Genomic DNA, 18,575 nt, shown 5'->3' on the forward strand with positions numbered 1-18,575 from the left:
TCTTTAATACCTAAACTCAAATGCGACCTCCCCATCATAAGACTCTATGCTTTCAGTGGCACAATTATTTCTACTGATTTGTTATCAGTGATGATTTAGTGATCAGTGTTTCAACTATGCCTTTATTGGAAGATTTACATTTTATCTATATTTGTCTTTATTTCTACTATGCATGGTTTTGAATTCTTGAAGTGTCTCTTTCCTCTCTGGCTATTTGTTCTCCATCTTCTTTACCTGTTACTCTTTCTCCACTTGGCTTTTGATAAATATTTCAGTTAGTTCTCCAAAATATTTCTGTGGGTCCTATATCTAACTCTTTCATATTATTTTCCTAGGTAATTTAATCCATACACATGTTTCTCACACATCCATCAATAGGTCCAAACTCTTCTTTGAAAACTAGACACATTTCCTTGAAGTTTCAAAAATACTTCAAATTCAACAAATCTTAAATCAGAACATAAGTGTGCCCCAAAACCTAGTATTTCTCCATATTTACTAAATCAGAGAGTGATATCACTTTATTGCCCAAGTCAGAAATCTGCATATATTCTTTTAAATCTTCCTTTTTCACTCTTCTCTAATATCACAAGTCGGAGAAGGCAATGGCACCCCACTCCAGTACTCTTGCCTGGAAAATCTCATGGACGGAGGAGCCTGGTAGGCTGCAGTCCATGGGGTCGCTAAGAGTCAGACACAACTGAGCGACTTCACTTTCACTTTTCACTTTCATGCATTGGAGAAGGAAATGACAACCCACTCCAGTGTTCTTGCCTGAAGAATCCCAGGGACGGGGGAGCCTGGTGGGCTGCTGTCTATGGGGTCGCACAGAGTCGGACACGACTGGAGCAACTTAGCAGCAGCAGCAGCAGCAATATCACAATTTGTGTGAATTTATCCCTAGGTCATCTTTTTAATCTACACACATTGTTATTATCTATTGCCACAAAAATAGTTTAACTGATCATCTTTTAACTGGACCACTGTAATAGTCACTTAACTGATATCTACTCAGATAATCTTGCTTGTAGTTTCTTCTTGACAGATTGCAGCTGGCGTGAAATGCTAAATTACAAATCTGATATGAGGAAATCCCATTTGGGAGTATTTAATTTACTTTACTAGAGCTATTTCTTTGTTATGCAAATATTATTCAATGGCCAAATTGCCTTTCTAAGGAAGCATCATTTAGAGGGAAAAGAGTTTTAATTTATTAAAATAAAGAAATGCAATAATTATTCAAGTAAATAATTCTCTGTGAAGTGTTTATGCATCCATTTCTTATAAGATATACTTGATGAATCTTTTACATGTACACTTGAGATCTTTACATTTTAAGTACTCACAAACACTTTGAGAGCCCTCATTTCTTACCCTATAAATAAATGGGATGTTTTCTTTGGAAAAAATTTACACTGTAGTCATATCAATATCATTAATACTTAAAATGCCATTTACATTTGTAAACAACCTGAATAATTAAAAAAATGCAAATTTAACCTACTTAGGAACAGTAACTTTATATGTAAGTTTTATGAACTGAATTTCATTACTTATTCATAATGTACTAACAAAAATAATGTAAGAAAAATGTAAAAATCAATACATGAATAAGTGGTCCCATGGAAAATTAGGTAGAGTAAGATACTTTCTTGTTATTTGCCAGGGAAATGAATTTTATCTGGGAAATATTCACTGCTTTCAACCAAAAGAAATTTTCTTCTAGATAAAATGAATTTGCAGAATCATTCTATAACTCGCTATTAAGTCACATTCAACTACTGGGCCTGCTTTAATCCTAAAAACATCAAATTTCAGAAAACTGATCTTAGAGGTAGGTATTACCTATTGTTGTAGCCTATCATTTCAATATAATACTGCAAAGCTGAGTTTAAATAAAGAACATAAAATATAGTTCCCTGTATTTTCAAGTGAATAGGGTTTTATTATTAAAGTTAAAAACTACTCTAATGGTAAAAAGAAATTCATAGTTTAAAATCTTATTAATCTGTAACAGTTATGTGGTCATTTGTAGTTCAATTCTAATAATTTCACTTATTTTTTAAATTGTTTCCTAGAAACTTAGCTGAGGTATAAAGGAGATTCTATTATTTCCATGCTCTAGGCTATTTTGTTTTTATCCATCATATTTAAAATTGTAACATTTTTATCCCTGAATAAATTATTCCTGTCTTCCATATGAGGCTCTTCCTTTTCACCTACCACCATTTTCTGTCAAGAAAATACTTTTAGTTTGTTCTCTATATAAATCTCTCTAGAAAAATAAATTTGTTCAAAACCTGAAAAGTCAAAATAAAAATTCTAGAGAGTCAAAATTAATGGCCTATATACTTTACCATCTATTTAAAACCCAACAATCCCATTATTGGGCATCTTGGGGAAACTAAAATTGAAAAGGGCACACATACCCTAGTGCTATGGAAGCAACCCAGGTGTCCATCAGCAGATGAATGGATAAGGAAGTTGGGGTACATATACACAATAGAATATTACTCAGCTATAAAAAGTAACACATATGAGTCAGTTCTAATAAGGTTGGTGAAGCTAGAGCCTATTATATGGAGTGAAGTAAGTCAGAAAGAAGACAAAAATTAGTGCATATACATGTAATCTAGAAAGATGGTACCAACAGTCCTACGTACAGGGCAGCAAAGGAGACACAGACATAAAGATCAGACGTTTGGACTCAATGGGAGAAGAGGGTGGGATGATTTGAGAGAACAGCAGTGAAACATATGCATTACAATATGTAAAACATAACCAGTGTGATTTTGGTGTCTGAAGCAGGGCATCAGAAGCCAGTGCCTCTGACCACCTAGAGGGATAAGGTGTGGAGTGAGGAGGGGAATCAAGATGCAGAGGACACATGTATACCCATGGCAGGTTCATATTGACATAGGGCAAAAACCATCACCATATTGTAAAGTAATTATCCTCCAATGAAAATAAATAAATATTAAAAAAAAAATAGAGAGTTTAACTGGCTTTCTCAATGTCACCTAGTTAGTAAATATTAGAAAGACTGAGTCTAGAATCCAGGTCACTTATCTCCTAAGCCAATGAGCACAAAACTGCAGCTACCTCACATTTTAAAAACAGTGACTTCCTTGGTGTCACTCTGAAATACCGCCCAATGGGAAACTAACCTATTGTTCTCTCAGCCACTGATGGAAGAAAAACAATCTCAGCCAAGATTTTCATTTTGAAATGTGATGGATGTAGATTTCTTACCAAAATATTTTTGTCAGGTGCAAAGTATTATACATTTCAGAATTTTCAATATTGAATCAGTATAAGATAGCAACGAGTCCACAGTGAAAGAAAGATATATTTACACATATGAAAATCTATGCCTTTGGTATAAATGAACCATACTCAGGTCAATTAAATAATAGCATGTGTTGGACATACATTTTCATCTTTTACCTCATCTTGGAACAAATCCAAGAAAAAGAGTGAAGAAAAGTAGTAATATGCTATATTCTCTAATACTCTAGATAATTGCTTCTTTTAGTATCTTGAAAAGTGCTCTTAGAATGATAGAGGGGAAATGAGCACAATTCAGTGTCTATGGATATTTTGATGGTAGGAAAAAAATCTCCAGTTTTTAAAAAATAGTTTCATTGATGAGTTACTGACATACAATATGGACATTCCTAAAGAACATTATGCTTTGCAAAATAAACCAGATTAAAAAGAGTGCATACTATAGAACTTTATTTTTTTCTAAAACAGACAAAACTAGTGAATAAGGATTTAAAACTGATCAGTGATTACTTATGTTGAAGAGCAGTGATTGACCACAAAAGGCACATCTGGTGTGATGAAAATATTCTTAGTGTTTCAGTATTCATTACATGACCATATGTAATTTACCAAAAGTCATCAAACTATACTCTTTAAGGTGTGCATTTAAGGTTTTTAACATGTATGCCTCAATAAATGTGATTACATAAAAAGTTATTTTAATTTTCAATATTTTTTTTTGGAGAGAGCACGTGATGAGTAATAATTGCCTTAGTGTGGTACAAGAAGTTAAGATAAAACTTCCTCCTAGGAAAGAAAATTATTGAAATAAGGTGATACAATTTCATAGAACATGAGTCACCATAATAACATAAGAGCAACAGGTATTGATTCCAGAAGGCAGGCGTATGGTATACAGCTAGGAGAGCTAGAGAGTTTGATCAGAAAATTTTCCAGAAATTAATGTTTCTCACCACTTTTCCCATCCTTAGATGTCCTGAAAGGAGCAAAAGTCACAGCAACTCTCTTCCTCATGCTGCAGGAGACTGGAAATACATCAACCAAACAAATCTAAACAGCATGAATCAACAGATTTAAAAGTAAGCAGGAATAGCCAGTAGCAGTAGATTTTTAAAAATGTTTTATACCAAGGCATATCATGATAAAATTTCAGAACAACTAAAATAAAGGATACATCATTAAAATCCACCAAAAGAAGACAGGTTATCATAATGAATGTGTAGAAGGAAATTAACATTTTTTAAACAATGGTATTGGGAACTAAAGACATCAAAATTCTGAGTAAAAATGATTTTCAGATCAGAATTTTATACCCAGACATATTATATATCAAATATGAAAATAGAATACAGATATTTTTCAGACATTACATTCCTCAGAAAATACACATCTCTTCTACCATTTCTTAGAAAGTTATTGAAAGACCTATTTTATCAACATGGAGCAGTGGGACTGGAAATCAAGACAGTGGAATAGATAAATGTGGAGCTCACTACTTCCCACAAATACATTAAAAATATACCTACAGGTGGAACAATTCTCATAGAATACCTGTTGAACACTGGCAGAAGATTTCATTAAATCAAAATTACAAAAAATATCACCTTGTAACTGAATAAGAAGAAAGAAAAAGAAAGAATCATGTGGAGACTTTCACCTCTGGTAGGGAGCTGTGGAAAAGGAAAGGTTCCCTCACCCTGGGAAGATGCTTCACTGGTAGGGAGATGAGTCAAGGACAAAAAGGGAGCTTCAGAGGCTTGGAAAAGAGTGTAATAGCTGGTTTGTGGCAACAGAGCAGAGAAAGATCAGCACAGAGGGTCCTGGCTACCTCCTTGAACTCTCAGACCAAGATGTACATCTACTGGTGTGCATGCTGCTAAATTCCTTAACTTGATATATCAGGTTTTCTTTAATTAAACAGTAATCTCTTGAGGTTTCAACTGCCTGGTATTTGTTGCAAAAACTCCTGTATATCTTAGCTCCTTCATCCACCAAATAAAACACAATTCTCTACTTTTTGGCTGTGTGTTTTTTTCAGTTGACATGTTTCTCTACTGACCACAACATTCAAATACATACTCACAGTTAGTCATGCAGAAAGAGGACTTGGAAAGACAAAACATTAGCCCAGTTAATTCTGGAGGAAGGGATTTCTGGCGATTTTTTTTTTCTTCTTCTTAATACTTTGCTATACTCCAAAATTTTTTTCTTTGAGCACATGTTACTTCAAAACTCAACAAAAATATAGTCTGAAGAAAGAACATGAAAGTGTGAACAAAAGGACATTGTTCCCCAGAAACAGCATATTCAACACAGAAAACATGAAACATTAGTTAGTTTTAAGATGATCTCAGATGAAAGTCTTAAGATAACAGTTGCGAAATCTATAAATTTTTTTAGGAAAAAACTAAGGACTAGTACAGAGAAATCTAAGAAAAATGAGGCATTTATTAACTTCAAGAATTACTAAACTTATCATGAAAGAATGGATGTTTGAGAAAGGATCTCTTTTAAAATACAAACCTTCATAGAACAAAAAGAAACTTGAAAATGACAAAGAAAATGAAATGTCACTTTAAAATTGGAAGGAAAATTTTTCAAAAACTTTCCAGAACAAATAAATAGATGCTATCATCACAGGAAAACAAAAAAAACAAAACAAAACAAAACAAAAAAAGAAAGAAAAATGAAAGATTGATCCAGAAATAATAGCACCCAAATTTGTGAAAGAAATTACCAAAGCAAAAAAAGAAAAAGAAAAGAAAACTAGTAATAGGCCTCCCATATTTTATCATCTTTGGGAGATTTATAATAACTTTGCAAAAATATTTAGTTTGTATGTTGAACAAAAGCCCAAGTCTTATTTTTGTAATTGCACTGCAGTACAGGTTCAAATTATACACCATATAGGCAGGAAAATAAAATTCAATAACAATTGAAACTCAAGTTTAGAAGAAATGTGAACTTTCTGCTGATTATTCTCTTTTCTTTTCCCAGAAACATAGAGGCCTCTTGTTAATGTTCTCTATCTCTAGATTGTTGGAATGAGATCAGAGAATGATTAAACACCTTTTTGAAATTGGCTGAGATTTCATTTAATATTCCAGATTCTATTAGTTTGGACCACATAAAAACTCTGCTTTTGAAAGTCAAAAGTTTTGATTCTAATTTCATAAGGTTTTGTGTAATATTTTCAGTTTTCAAAACTTTTTTAGATTCACCCTAAGTAATGGGAGCCATGGGGTCTCTAAAACCAAGGTTTCACCTTTTTATTAGACATAGAAAAATTTTTCATTAACTTTGAAATTTCAGAAGACTGGTGTTAACTACGTGTGTATATGGTGCTTAATTATGTTATGTTATTGACTCAGACATATTGTCCTTTGATTTATATATTGTTTACTTGTTCCTACCAATTTCCCTGATGACTCAGATGGTAGAGAAAAAAAATGAAAGTGAAAGTCACTCAGTGGTGTCCAACTCTTTGAGACCGCATGGACTATACAGTCCATGGAATTCTGCAGGCCAGAATACTGGAGTGGGTAGCCTTTCTCTTCTCCAGGGGATCTTCCCAACCCAGGAGTCAAACCCAGGTCTCCCACATTGCATGCAGATTCTTTACCAGCTGAGCCACAAGGGAAAGCCCAGATGGTAGAGAATCTGCCTACAATGCCACAGACCTGGGTTCATTCCCTGGGTCAGGAAGGTCCCCTGGAGAAGGAAATGGCAAACCACTCCATTATTCTTTCCTGGGGAATTCCATGGACAAGAGGGAGCCGGATGGGCTAAAGTCCATGGAGTCACAGAGTCAGACTTGACTGTGTGGGTCACAACAAACTGTGGAAAATTCTTCAAGAATGCCAGACCACCTTATATGCCTCCTGAGAATTTGTATGCAGCTCAATAAGCAAAAGTTAGAACCAGGCATGGAACAATAGATTGGTTTAAAATTGAGAAAGGAGTACGTCAAGATTGTATATTGTCACCCTGATTATTTAACTTATATGCAGAGTATATCATGTGAAATTCTGGGCTGGATGAAGCACAAGCTGGAATCAAGATTGCTGGGAGAAATATCAATAACCTCAGATATGCAGATGGCAGAAAGTGAAGAGTAACTAAAGAGCCTCTTCATGAAGGTGAAACAGGAGTGAAAACGCTGGCTTAAAACTCAACATTAAAAAACTAAGATCATGGTCTGGTCCCATCACTTCATAGCAAGTAGATGGAGGAAAAAATGGAAACAGTGACAGCCCTTATTTTCTTGGGCTCCAAAATCACTGTGGACAGTGACTCCAGCCATGAAATTAAAAGATGTTTGCTCCTTGCAAGAAAAGCTATGACAAATATAGACAACATATTAAAAAAAACAGAGACATCACTTTGACAACAAAGGTCTGCATGTTCAAAGCTACGGTTTTTCCAGCAGTCATGTATGGATGTGAGAGTTGGACCATAAAGAAGACTAAGCTTGTAAGAATTGATGATTTGGAGCTGTGGTGTTGGAGAAGACTCTTGAGAGTCCCTTAGATAGCACGGAGATCAAACCAGTAAATCCTAAAGGAAATCAATCCTGAATATTCATTGGAAGGACTGATGCTAAGCTGAAGCTCCAATATTTGGCCACTTGATGCAAAGAGCTGACTTATTGGAAATAAACCTGATTTTGGTAAAGACTGAGGGCTAGAGAAGAAAGGGATGACAGAGGATAAGATGGATTGATGGCATCACTGACTCAATAGACACGAGTTTGAGCAAGCTCCGGGAGACAGTGAAGGACAGGGAAGTCTGACTGCTGCAGTTCATGAGGTTGCAAAGAGTTGGACAGGATTTAGCAACCAAACAACAACAAAGTGTATGCATTTGGTGTCATATCTAAGACATATTTGCCTATTCTATGGTCACACAGATTTTTCACCTGTTTTTCTGCTTCTGTTCTTCCTTCTTCTCTTCCTTTTCCTGCTCCTTCTCTTTTTTTCTTCCCTTTCCCTCTTCCCATTCCTCTCTCTGTCTCCTCTAACTCCTCCACCTACTACTTTAGTTTAGAATTACATTTAGTTCTATAGTCTATTGTAAGTTTATATTTTATGTTAGTAAGGCATTGTAAACAAAATAAATGAAAATTAACTCTGATTTTAATTTTTATGGAGATGCTTGAATGTCCCAGCGCCACTTATTGAAAAACTGTTTCCTTTCTTAACTGAATTGCTTTTGCATCTTTGTTGAAAATCAGTTGACAGAGTTAAGTGTAATTGGGTTTCTAGACTCTATTCTGCTCTATGTCTACCTTTTTGCTATTACCACAATGTGATTATTTTAGGTTTATAGTAAGTTTAAATAAAGTCTTCCAACCTCATTCATCCTTTTGAAAAGAAAAAAAATAGGATTCTTGTACTTCCTCTTTCAAATATAAATTATAGAGTTAGCTGTCTAATTTCTAAATATCCCTTTAGGAATTTGGTAGGTTTGTGTTGAATCTATAGGTCAGTTAGAGAAGGACTGATTTATTAACAATATTTGTATTGTTTGTTAATAATGTAAATTACATTGATTGGTTTTGAATCATCAAATCAATCTTGCAATTTCAAGATAACATCCTTAGTTGTGATGTCTTATACTTTTAATAAAGTTTTGGAATTATTTGCAAATATTTTGTTGAGGAAAGGATTCTTACATTTATATTTATTATATTGATCTGTCATGCTCTTTTCTCTAAAAATTTTTTTGTATCATCTAAATGCTGATATCATAAAAAACTGTCATCTCATTTTCTTCTTTCTGGAAGGTTTGTATATAATCAGTGTTATTTCTAGAGTACTGTGAAATAAAATCATCTGGGCCTAATGTTTCTTATTTGTAATGTACAAATTACAAATTAATGTACAAAATTAATGTGCAAATTAATGTACAAAATACAAATTCATATTTAAAATAGGTATAGGACTGTTCATACTATCTTTATTGAAAGTGAAAGTCACTCAGTCATGTCTGACTCTTTATCACCCCATGGACTATACAGTCCATGGATTCTTCAGGCCAGAATACATCAGAGTGTAGCCTTTCTCTTCTCCAGCGGATCTTTCCAACCCAGGGCTCCTGTATTGCAGGCAGATTCTTTATCAGCTGAGCCAAAAAGGAAACCCAAGAATACTGGAGTGGATAGCCTATTACTTCTCCAGCAGATCTTCCTGACACAGGAATTGAACCATGGACTCCTGCAATGCAGGCAGATTCTTTACCAACTTCACTTTCAAGGAAGCCCTTGAATGAGCATTAATAGATTATTTTTTCAAGGAATGTGTCTGTTTGACCTAAGTCTTAAATTTATGAGCATTAAGTTGTCCGTAATATCCTACATTATCCTGATATTGTCTGTAGAATTTGTATTTATGTCCTCTCCTTCATTTTTGATACTGATAATTAACATCTTCTTTAATTTTCCTTGATCACTTTAATTCAGTCCAGTTCAGTCACTCAGTCAGGTCCAACTCTTTGCAACCCCATGGACTGCAGCACACCAGGCCTCGCTTCCATCATCAACTCACAGAGTTTACACAAACTCATATCCATTGAGTTGGTGATGCGATCCAACCAACTCATCCTTTGTTGTTCCCTTCTCCTCTAGCCTTTAATTATTCCCAGCATCAGGGTCTTTTCCAATGAGTCAGTTATTCGCATCAGGTGGCCAAACTATTGGAGTTCCAACTTCAGCATCAGTCCTTTCAATGAATATTCAGGACTGGTTTCCTTCAGGATAGACTGGTTGGATCTCCTTGCAGTCCAAGGGACTCTCAAGAGTCTTCTCCAACACCACAGTTCAAAAGCATCAATTCTTCAGTACTTAGCTTTCCCTGTACTCCAACTCTCACATCCATACATGACTACTGGAAATACCATAGCTTTGACTAGACGGACCACTGTTGGCAAAGTAATGTGTCAGCTATTTAATATGCTGTCTAGGTTTCTCATAACTCTCCTTCCAAGGAGTAAGCATCTCTTAATTTCATGGCTGCAGTCACCATCTGCAGTGATTTTGGAGGCCAAAGAAAACAAAGTATGTCACTGTTTCCACTGTTTCCCCATCAATTTGCCATGAAGTGATGGGACTGGATGCCATGATCTTAGTTTTCTGAATATTGAGCTTTAAACCAACTTTTTCACTCACCTCTTTGACTTTCCTCAAGAGGCTCTTTAGTTCTTCTTCACTTTCTGCCATAAGGGTGGTGTCATCTGCATAGCTAAGGTTATTGATATTTCTGCTGGAAATCTTGATTCCAGTTTGTGCTTCATCCAGCCCAGCGTTTCTCATGATGTACTCTGCATATAAGTTAAATAAGCAGGGTGAAAATATACAGCCTTGATGTACTCCTTTTCCTATTTGAAACCAGCCTGTTGTTCCACGTCCAGTTCTAACTGTTGCTTCCTGACCTGCATACAGATTTCTCAAGAGGCAGGTCAGGTGGTCTGGTATTCCCATCTCTTTCAGAATTTTCCAGAGTTTGTTGTGGTCCACACAGTCAAATTTGGCAAAGTCAATAAAGCTGAAGTAAATGTTTTTCTAGAACTCTCTTGCTTTTTTGATGATCCAACAGATGTTGGCATTTTGATCTCTCGTTTCTCTGCCTTTTCTAAATGAAGCTTGAACTTCTGGAATTTCATGGTTCATGTACTCTTGAAACCAGGCTTGGAGAATTTTGAGCATTCTTTTACTAATGTGTCAGATGAGTGAAATTGTGCAGTAGTTTGAGCATTCTTTGGCATAGCCTTTCTTTGGGATTGGAATGAAAACTGACCTTTTCCAGTCCTGTGGCCACTGCTGAGTTTTCCAAATTTGCTGGCATATTGAGTGCAGCACTTTCACAGCATCATCTTTCAGGATTTGAATTAGCTCAACTGAAATTCCATCACCTCCGCTAGCTTTGTTCATAGTGATGCTTCCTAAGGCCCATTTGACTTCACATTCCAGGATGTCTGGCTCTAGATAAGTGATCACACCATCATGATTATCTGGGTTGTAAAGATCTTTTTTTGTATACTTCTGTGTATTCTTGCCAGCTCCTCTTCGTATCTTCTGCTTCTGGTAGGTCCATACCATTTCTGTCCTTTATTGAGCCCATCTTTGCATGAAATGTTCCCTTGGTATCTCTGATTTTCTTGAAGAGATCTCTAGTCTTTCCCATTCTATTGTTTTCCTCTATTTCTTTGCACTGATCTCTGAGGAAGGCTTTCTTATCTCTCCTTGTTGTTCTTTGGAACTCTGCCTTCAAGTTGGTATATCTTTCCTTTTCCCCTTTGCCTTTCACTTCTCTTCTATTCACAGCTATTTGTAAGGCCTCCTCAGAATGGCAAACCACTTCAGTATCCTTGCCTTGAGCACCCCATGAACAGTATGAAAAGGAAAAATGATGGGACACTGAAAGATGAATTCCCCAGGTGGGTAGGTGCCCAACATGCTACTGAAGAGAGTGGAGAAATAACTCCAGAAAGAATGAAGAGATGGCGCCAAAGCAAAAACAACAGCCAGTTGTGGATGTGAATGGTGATGGAAGTAAAGTCCAATGCTGTGAAGAGAAATACTGCATAGGAAGCTGGGATGTTAGGTCCATGAATCAAGGCAAATTGCAAGTGGTCAAACAAGAGATGGCAAGAGTGAACGCTAACATTTTATGAATCAGCGAGCTAAAATGGACTGGAATGGGTAAAATTAACTCAGATGACCATCATATCTACTACTGTGGGCAAGAATCCCTTAGAAGAAATGGGGTAGCCACCATAGTAAACAAAAGAGTCTTAGATGCAGTACGTGGATGCAATCTCAAAAAGGACAGAATGATCTCCGTTCGTTTCCAAGGCAAACCATTCAATATCACAGTAATCCAAGTCTATGCCCAGACCAGTAATGCTAAAGAACCTGAAGTTGAACGATTCTATGAAGACCTACAAGACCTTCTAGAACTAACACCCCCCAAAGATGTCCCTTTCGTTATAGGGGACTGGGATGCAAAAGTAGGAAGTCAAGAGATACCTGGAGTAACAGGCAAATTTGGCCTTGGAGTACAGAATGAAGCAGGGCAAAGGCTAATAGAGTTTTGCCAGGAGACCTCACTGGTCATAGCAAACCCCCTTTTCCAACAACACAAGAGAAGACTCTACACATGGACATCACCAGATCGTCAATACTGAAATCACTTTTATTACCTTTTATCAATTTAAAAATTTGTTTTTAAAATTATCTTTATATTTTCTATGATTTCAATTGGTTTGAAGCTGTAAATTGTGGTATCTATAGCTTCAAAATCTGCAATATTGCTAAACTTAAGTGAAATTTATATGAAACTAAATAGCTCAGATTTTTTTTTTTTTTTTTTAAATAAAGGAGCAATACTGAAGGACTTAACAGGACCAGGCATTAAGACACATGCTATAAAGCTTAATAATAAATCAATGTTTTATTAAATTAATGTTATAGCATAGACCATCCAGAAATACACTTATGTATATATGAAAACATAATTTATAGTAGAGATTACCTTTTGGATAATTAAGTAAAGAAAAAAAAAATATATATATATATATATTGTGGACAAAGTGGCTCATGGTGCTCTGAGAATATAGTTCATATTTACTTAGACTAAATGAACAAATAAAATCCAGTGAATTAAAAATAAGTGTAGAATTTAAACTTGACTGGATATTGTGTAAAATAGTAGTGATAGTTGTGGCATTTGAGAATTTCTAGTTGTTAAAAAATTCTAAAGTATGAGCTCTGCTTCAACTTTTCCTTTGGTTTGGAATTGTTTCCCTCTGTATAGCCACATGAAGTTGGTCTTTTCTTTAAGTTTTTTTTTACTTAAATATCACTGTCATTGATCTCTAGTGATAAATTTACTCTTTCCAGTGTCACAAATGATAGGGAAGCCTGGCACATTGTGGTTTCCGGGCTTGCAAAGTCGCAAACGATTTAGCAACTGAACAACAACTATCACTCTGTATTTTACAGGCCATATTTTCTTTTTTACTCCCAGCTCTTATAACCACCTTCTCTATTTTAAGGTTATGCATTTGATGCTTGTCCATACCCACACAAATATGTAAGCCTCATTGAGAATACAGATTTTCATTCATTCACACATTAGACCTGGTCCTCAGAGTCCTCAAAAATTATTTGTAGAGTCAGTGAATAAACTAGTGATGTACAAACTAGTGAAACCATCAGGGAAAAGATTGATTAACTAAAGAAAAAGAAAAAAAAGATAAGACATGAAAAGAAAAAAAAATTGTTTACAAGTATCTCATCATAAATAACAATTGATAATAATTTGGGAGATAATATTGTAATACCTAAAACTAACATTTAATCCTGAAAACTAAGAAAATATATTAGGAAAAGTGTAAAAGGATATAAGTTGCTAACACATAGAAAACAAACAAGTATGAGAAAAAATATTTGACAATATTCTTAAAATTATGAGCTACACTAATAAATTCAAGCAACACTAACACAGAATTTGAGTTTCATAAGATTGGAAGAAATAATAAAGTTTGATAATGCCAAATATCTGCAATGATGTGATATTTGAGAATATTTTTTTTTCTTTTCTAGTGTGCATTAACATTAAATGAATCTTCTCCATTCTAGCTATGTCAAAATTATATTTATATTCTAAAAAACTTAGTAACAGATTCTTATAGGAAGAGGTAGCAAAACCTTTATGACGATATTAAAAAGGTAGAAAGAATTTGAGGACAACATATATGTCTATCAGTAAGGATAAAAATTAAGTGCTAGATATGCAAAATGAAATACCTTGCAGCAGTAAATAACAACTGGAGAACAGTAAAGATAGTAAAACTTAGGACTGGGTCAAAATATAAGCAAAGGATGATTCATAACAAAATTCTGGTTATAGAATTAAAATGTAATTCAATACTGTAGAAGATAACGATTTAAGACTATAACTTAAATAGGCCAAAGTATTAATAGGTGTCTGTATTTAGATGGGGAAAAGAATTGGGTCTAGAGATGAGTGAAAACAAATTGTAAAATGAATAAATGAAGCATTTGCACAGACAATGAATAACTTATAGTTTGTGAATTCAACTTTTTGTATTTGCGGTCTTATATCTTTTAAAGAGAGTTTGTCCAAGGCAAAGGGTGACAAGCTCATATTGATAGCATACCTCTAGAATGATTTAGGTGAGGGTTTGTTATCCTTGTGTATTTTGCCATTGAGGTAGAAAGATCACGATGGTGAAGATGTTCATCCATCCATGTTAACCTTTCAACACAAGCCATGAAACTACTTTCAAGTTGCTTCAAAGATCATCAAGCAAAATTCTGGTTATAATTGGCTAGGCAGTTAGGCTAGAATACAGGGGCAGGAAACAACAGATACTCAGTAATAAAAGAGCACAATGTATTTTTTATTACATTTTAAAAAATTAGGAAATACATATTTATATTTTCAGTGCACCTGTTCTTTATTAAGTGTCTATACTGTGATAGGGCTTAGGGAGCCTGTTTCCCTTTGGGCCAAATAATTACTGATCTTCTAAGGCTGCAATGGTAAAGAATAGATACTGGAGTTTGGGGGCAAAACCAGAATACTGCCATTTTCTGGGAAAAGCTGTTTTTTCTCAGGTGAGATAACCTTCTCCATTACAACATTTCTTCCATGTAGGGCACCACTCACCCCTATGGTTGTGAAGGTGAGGTGGGGTAATAAAGAGTTTAACCATTAATATATTTTTATTAATTTTTTAAAATGGGAATTATTGGAATCAACATTAAAACACCATAATAGCTAATTTACATCTGAGCAAAAAGAGGGGCATTAGAATGGGAGGGAAATGGACAGAAAAAGGAAAGATAAAAATATGTTTCTATTTACCATATTATTCTTGGAGCACAACACTCTACATATCCTCAGCAAACATAAAAATTTCTATTCAGTTGTATCATTTCATCATTACAGAAGTATTAAACTATGGATTGTTACTCAGGAGAGATATAATAATTGGTCTACTTTATTGTATAAGAACTGTTGGCTTTCAGTATCAGTTTGCATATTATAAATGCTTTATATTGCCTGCTTGAAACTGTTTGAATTAGCATTTAAAAATTAGATATTTGAAGTACAAAAAATTCTTAAATAAATGTGAAAAGGAAACATTATCATACTAACCTAAATTCCTGCATGGAAATTGCAGAAGATTAATTTTAGAAGAGATAGTCACTCTTCAGTTTGCTGAAATAGTCACCTGATACATTTAATTAACTTAAATTACCAGTTAGATTCCTGTGGGTATTTGAATCTGTGACTCCTATTCAGACCATTCTTTTAATTTCACAGGTGAGAAAGTAGAGTTTAATTGCAATTAGGTACAGGTGAGTTCACAGAAGACAATGCTGATGATGGAGGCTGTCTAGAATAGAAGTCTTCTGGTTTGATTTATTTTTGCACCAGCTATGATAATTCCCCCCATTTTGACAGCTCAAAAAATATAAGCAGTGTCTTTTTAATTATTCTAACACTTAAACCATACTTTAAAATAGAAATTGAAACCTTCCCAATAGTGCCATTCACTTTATTATCATGAAGTGGTTTGTCTTGAGGACATGTGCTAATTTTATTCAAATATTTTAATGAGAAGTGAAATAACATTCTGAATTTCTGAAACTCATTCACATTTCTAACATTAATTTGACAAGGAGCAAATTGTTCTAGTATTTAATGATCAATTGAAATCATTTTTAAAAGGTGCAATTCATGCCCATGAATATTATCAATAAGGTGTAGAAAGTAGATTTTGCTTTGTTTGGTTTTGCTGATGAGGGATTATTCTACTCTCTTTTTAGACATTCATCTTATTTTTAAAAGTTTTTAATATAATTCTGTTTTTATTTGAGCGTTAGTGCTCAGGGAAGGGTGAAAAATAGTCTTCCCCAAACACAGCAGTTCACTTCCGATAATGGGAGCAGCATCCTTTCTCAACCTGTGCTCTGTCCTAATTTACTGGCTAGGCAAACCTAGGTTACAGACAATTAAGTATCTTACCCAAGTTCACAAAGCAATTCAGAGAGCATGAAGCAAGCAAATCCGAACTTAAACTTTTCTCATAAAACTCTAGTCATAGCTCTCAGACATCTCAGTGATTTCGCTGCTTATCTCTTCGCCAGCATCTCTCACCACCCAGTTGAAATACATATCCCATAAACCTTTCTTTAGATTATTTGTAGATAATTTCTCTTAGCTATTATTTATTAGCTGATACGGCTAAATGATATTTAACTATATAATAATGCCATTTAACTTTAAAATGTGTTTTGAGATAAATTTTGCATAAAAAATGGTGTAAAAAGTAGCATTTTATTGTACTGCATTATGACCAGTCATTAGGTTTGGTGAATTGGTTCTTCCTGCTAATGTTTGTGTTAAATTAAAGACACTAAATTGAGATAACCATGCATGAATCCTGCATGAGGCATTAACTACAGAATGCTGGAAACAAAACCGATATCTATTGCACTATAACTATTCAAAGGGGAAAAAATGTTAGGCTGCAAACAATGTATGATAATTTCAGTTCCCCTGGAAAGAAAATAGTATTGTTTCCATTCTAACTATATTAATGCAGTATAGTATAATTAGGAAAAAACTAAAGGTAAGTAATTACATTCAGGTGAACTGAAAACTAATGTGTTCTATGGAAGCATTATTTTCAAGTAATGAAAGAGGTGTTTTAACTATGAAGCTTGGCTGTTTCAACTTTTTAAAATTAGAAAATGAAAAAAAAATAAAAGAATAAACTCACAGTAGTTAATCCCATGCATGCTCTTAGTAGATATAAATCTACTAATAACATGTTCGCCCTTGGGAGCTTTGAAAGAGCTTACAGTCCTTGTTCATGCCAACAGTCATTTCATTCATCTGTTAGCATTTTGGCTTTTTTTTTCCCTGTCTACTGACTTTTAATAATTGAGATTGTATACTGTGCCCACTCCTTCCTCTGCAAACACTGACCCTTAGCTTCTGTGGCACTAGCCAGCTGGAACTGTCTGCCCTCTTCTCTTCACATCACTGGAAACCTAATTCACTGCTTGCTAAAGTACAAAACTCCCATTTAGCTCAGCAGGAGTTTAAAAAAAAGATGAGTGGCAGATTGAACACTCAAGATCTCCTACTCACTTTTGAAATTCAGCCAAAATATGACCACTCTTGTGAAAGTGATGTTTGCCATGTTAAAAGTGAACACACGTTCAAAGGAAATATCAAATCAACAGTATCATATATCCTATTCATATGTATCACATCCATGTCACCTATTGGAAACATATCCATCAGGGTTGCATTTCTCTGACAAGCAAGCATTTTACATTTGAGAGAGTCACGATGTTCCCATCATGTAACCAAGGCAGTAACTCCACAAAACCACTACATTATTGAGGTAAGTAGTATAAATTATACTGGTCAGATGGATAGTCACTAAGTTTGCCTAATTCTTTTGGATTCAAGGAAGAGGAACTCTCTGAGGTACCTGGAATTTTTGTAACTATTTACAAATAAATTTTTGACAATACAGCCAAGTCCCCCTATTGCCCAGAGTAAGCAACGTAACCAGGATTCAGAGGAAGAAATTATCTTTGGTGTATCTATGGCTTTCAGAGAGTATACCTTACATGTATTTAAAATTCAGGATGGCTATACCACATCAATCTTTTTAACAAAGTGCAAAATATTTCATCACTTATGATTTTGAAATAAACTAACTTCAATAATTATGTTCCTCAATTATACCTCTCCATTCTTGTTCTCTTGACTTTAGGGCATGAAGATTCAAGGCAAATGTTTTTTTTATAAGGTGCCTTTCTATATCCATTTGCCAATATGAGATAAAGTGATTAATCAGTGAAAATTTAGGACTGGTAAAGAAGAGGTTCTTACACATTTAATTATTGTCCATTCAATGCAGGTGAAGACTCGTCATTGTGTTCAGGCATCATCTCTTTCTATTCTATCGGAGAATAAAAATTATAGGTTTCTGGCTAACTTTATATATTTCACTATGATAAAAAGGAAGCAATACAGTGAACACTAACAATGCCATGGCTTTTTGTTACTCATTTGCATTGAAAGGATATAAGTCTTTTTTGTCTCTGTTCCATAATGCCATTTAACACTGACTACTTAATGACCTGTATGCTGCATCATTCATTGGGCCACCCATGGATTCTGCCTTCTGACTCTCTCAAGGATTGTTTTTGTTGTTTTCATGATAAACACAAA

This window comes from Dama dama, chromosome 6 (genome assembly GCF_033118175.1).
Source record: "Dama dama isolate Ldn47 chromosome 6, ASM3311817v1, whole genome shotgun sequence".
NCBI classification, from domain to species: Eukaryota; Metazoa; Chordata; class Mammalia; order Artiodactyla; family Cervidae; genus Dama; species Dama dama.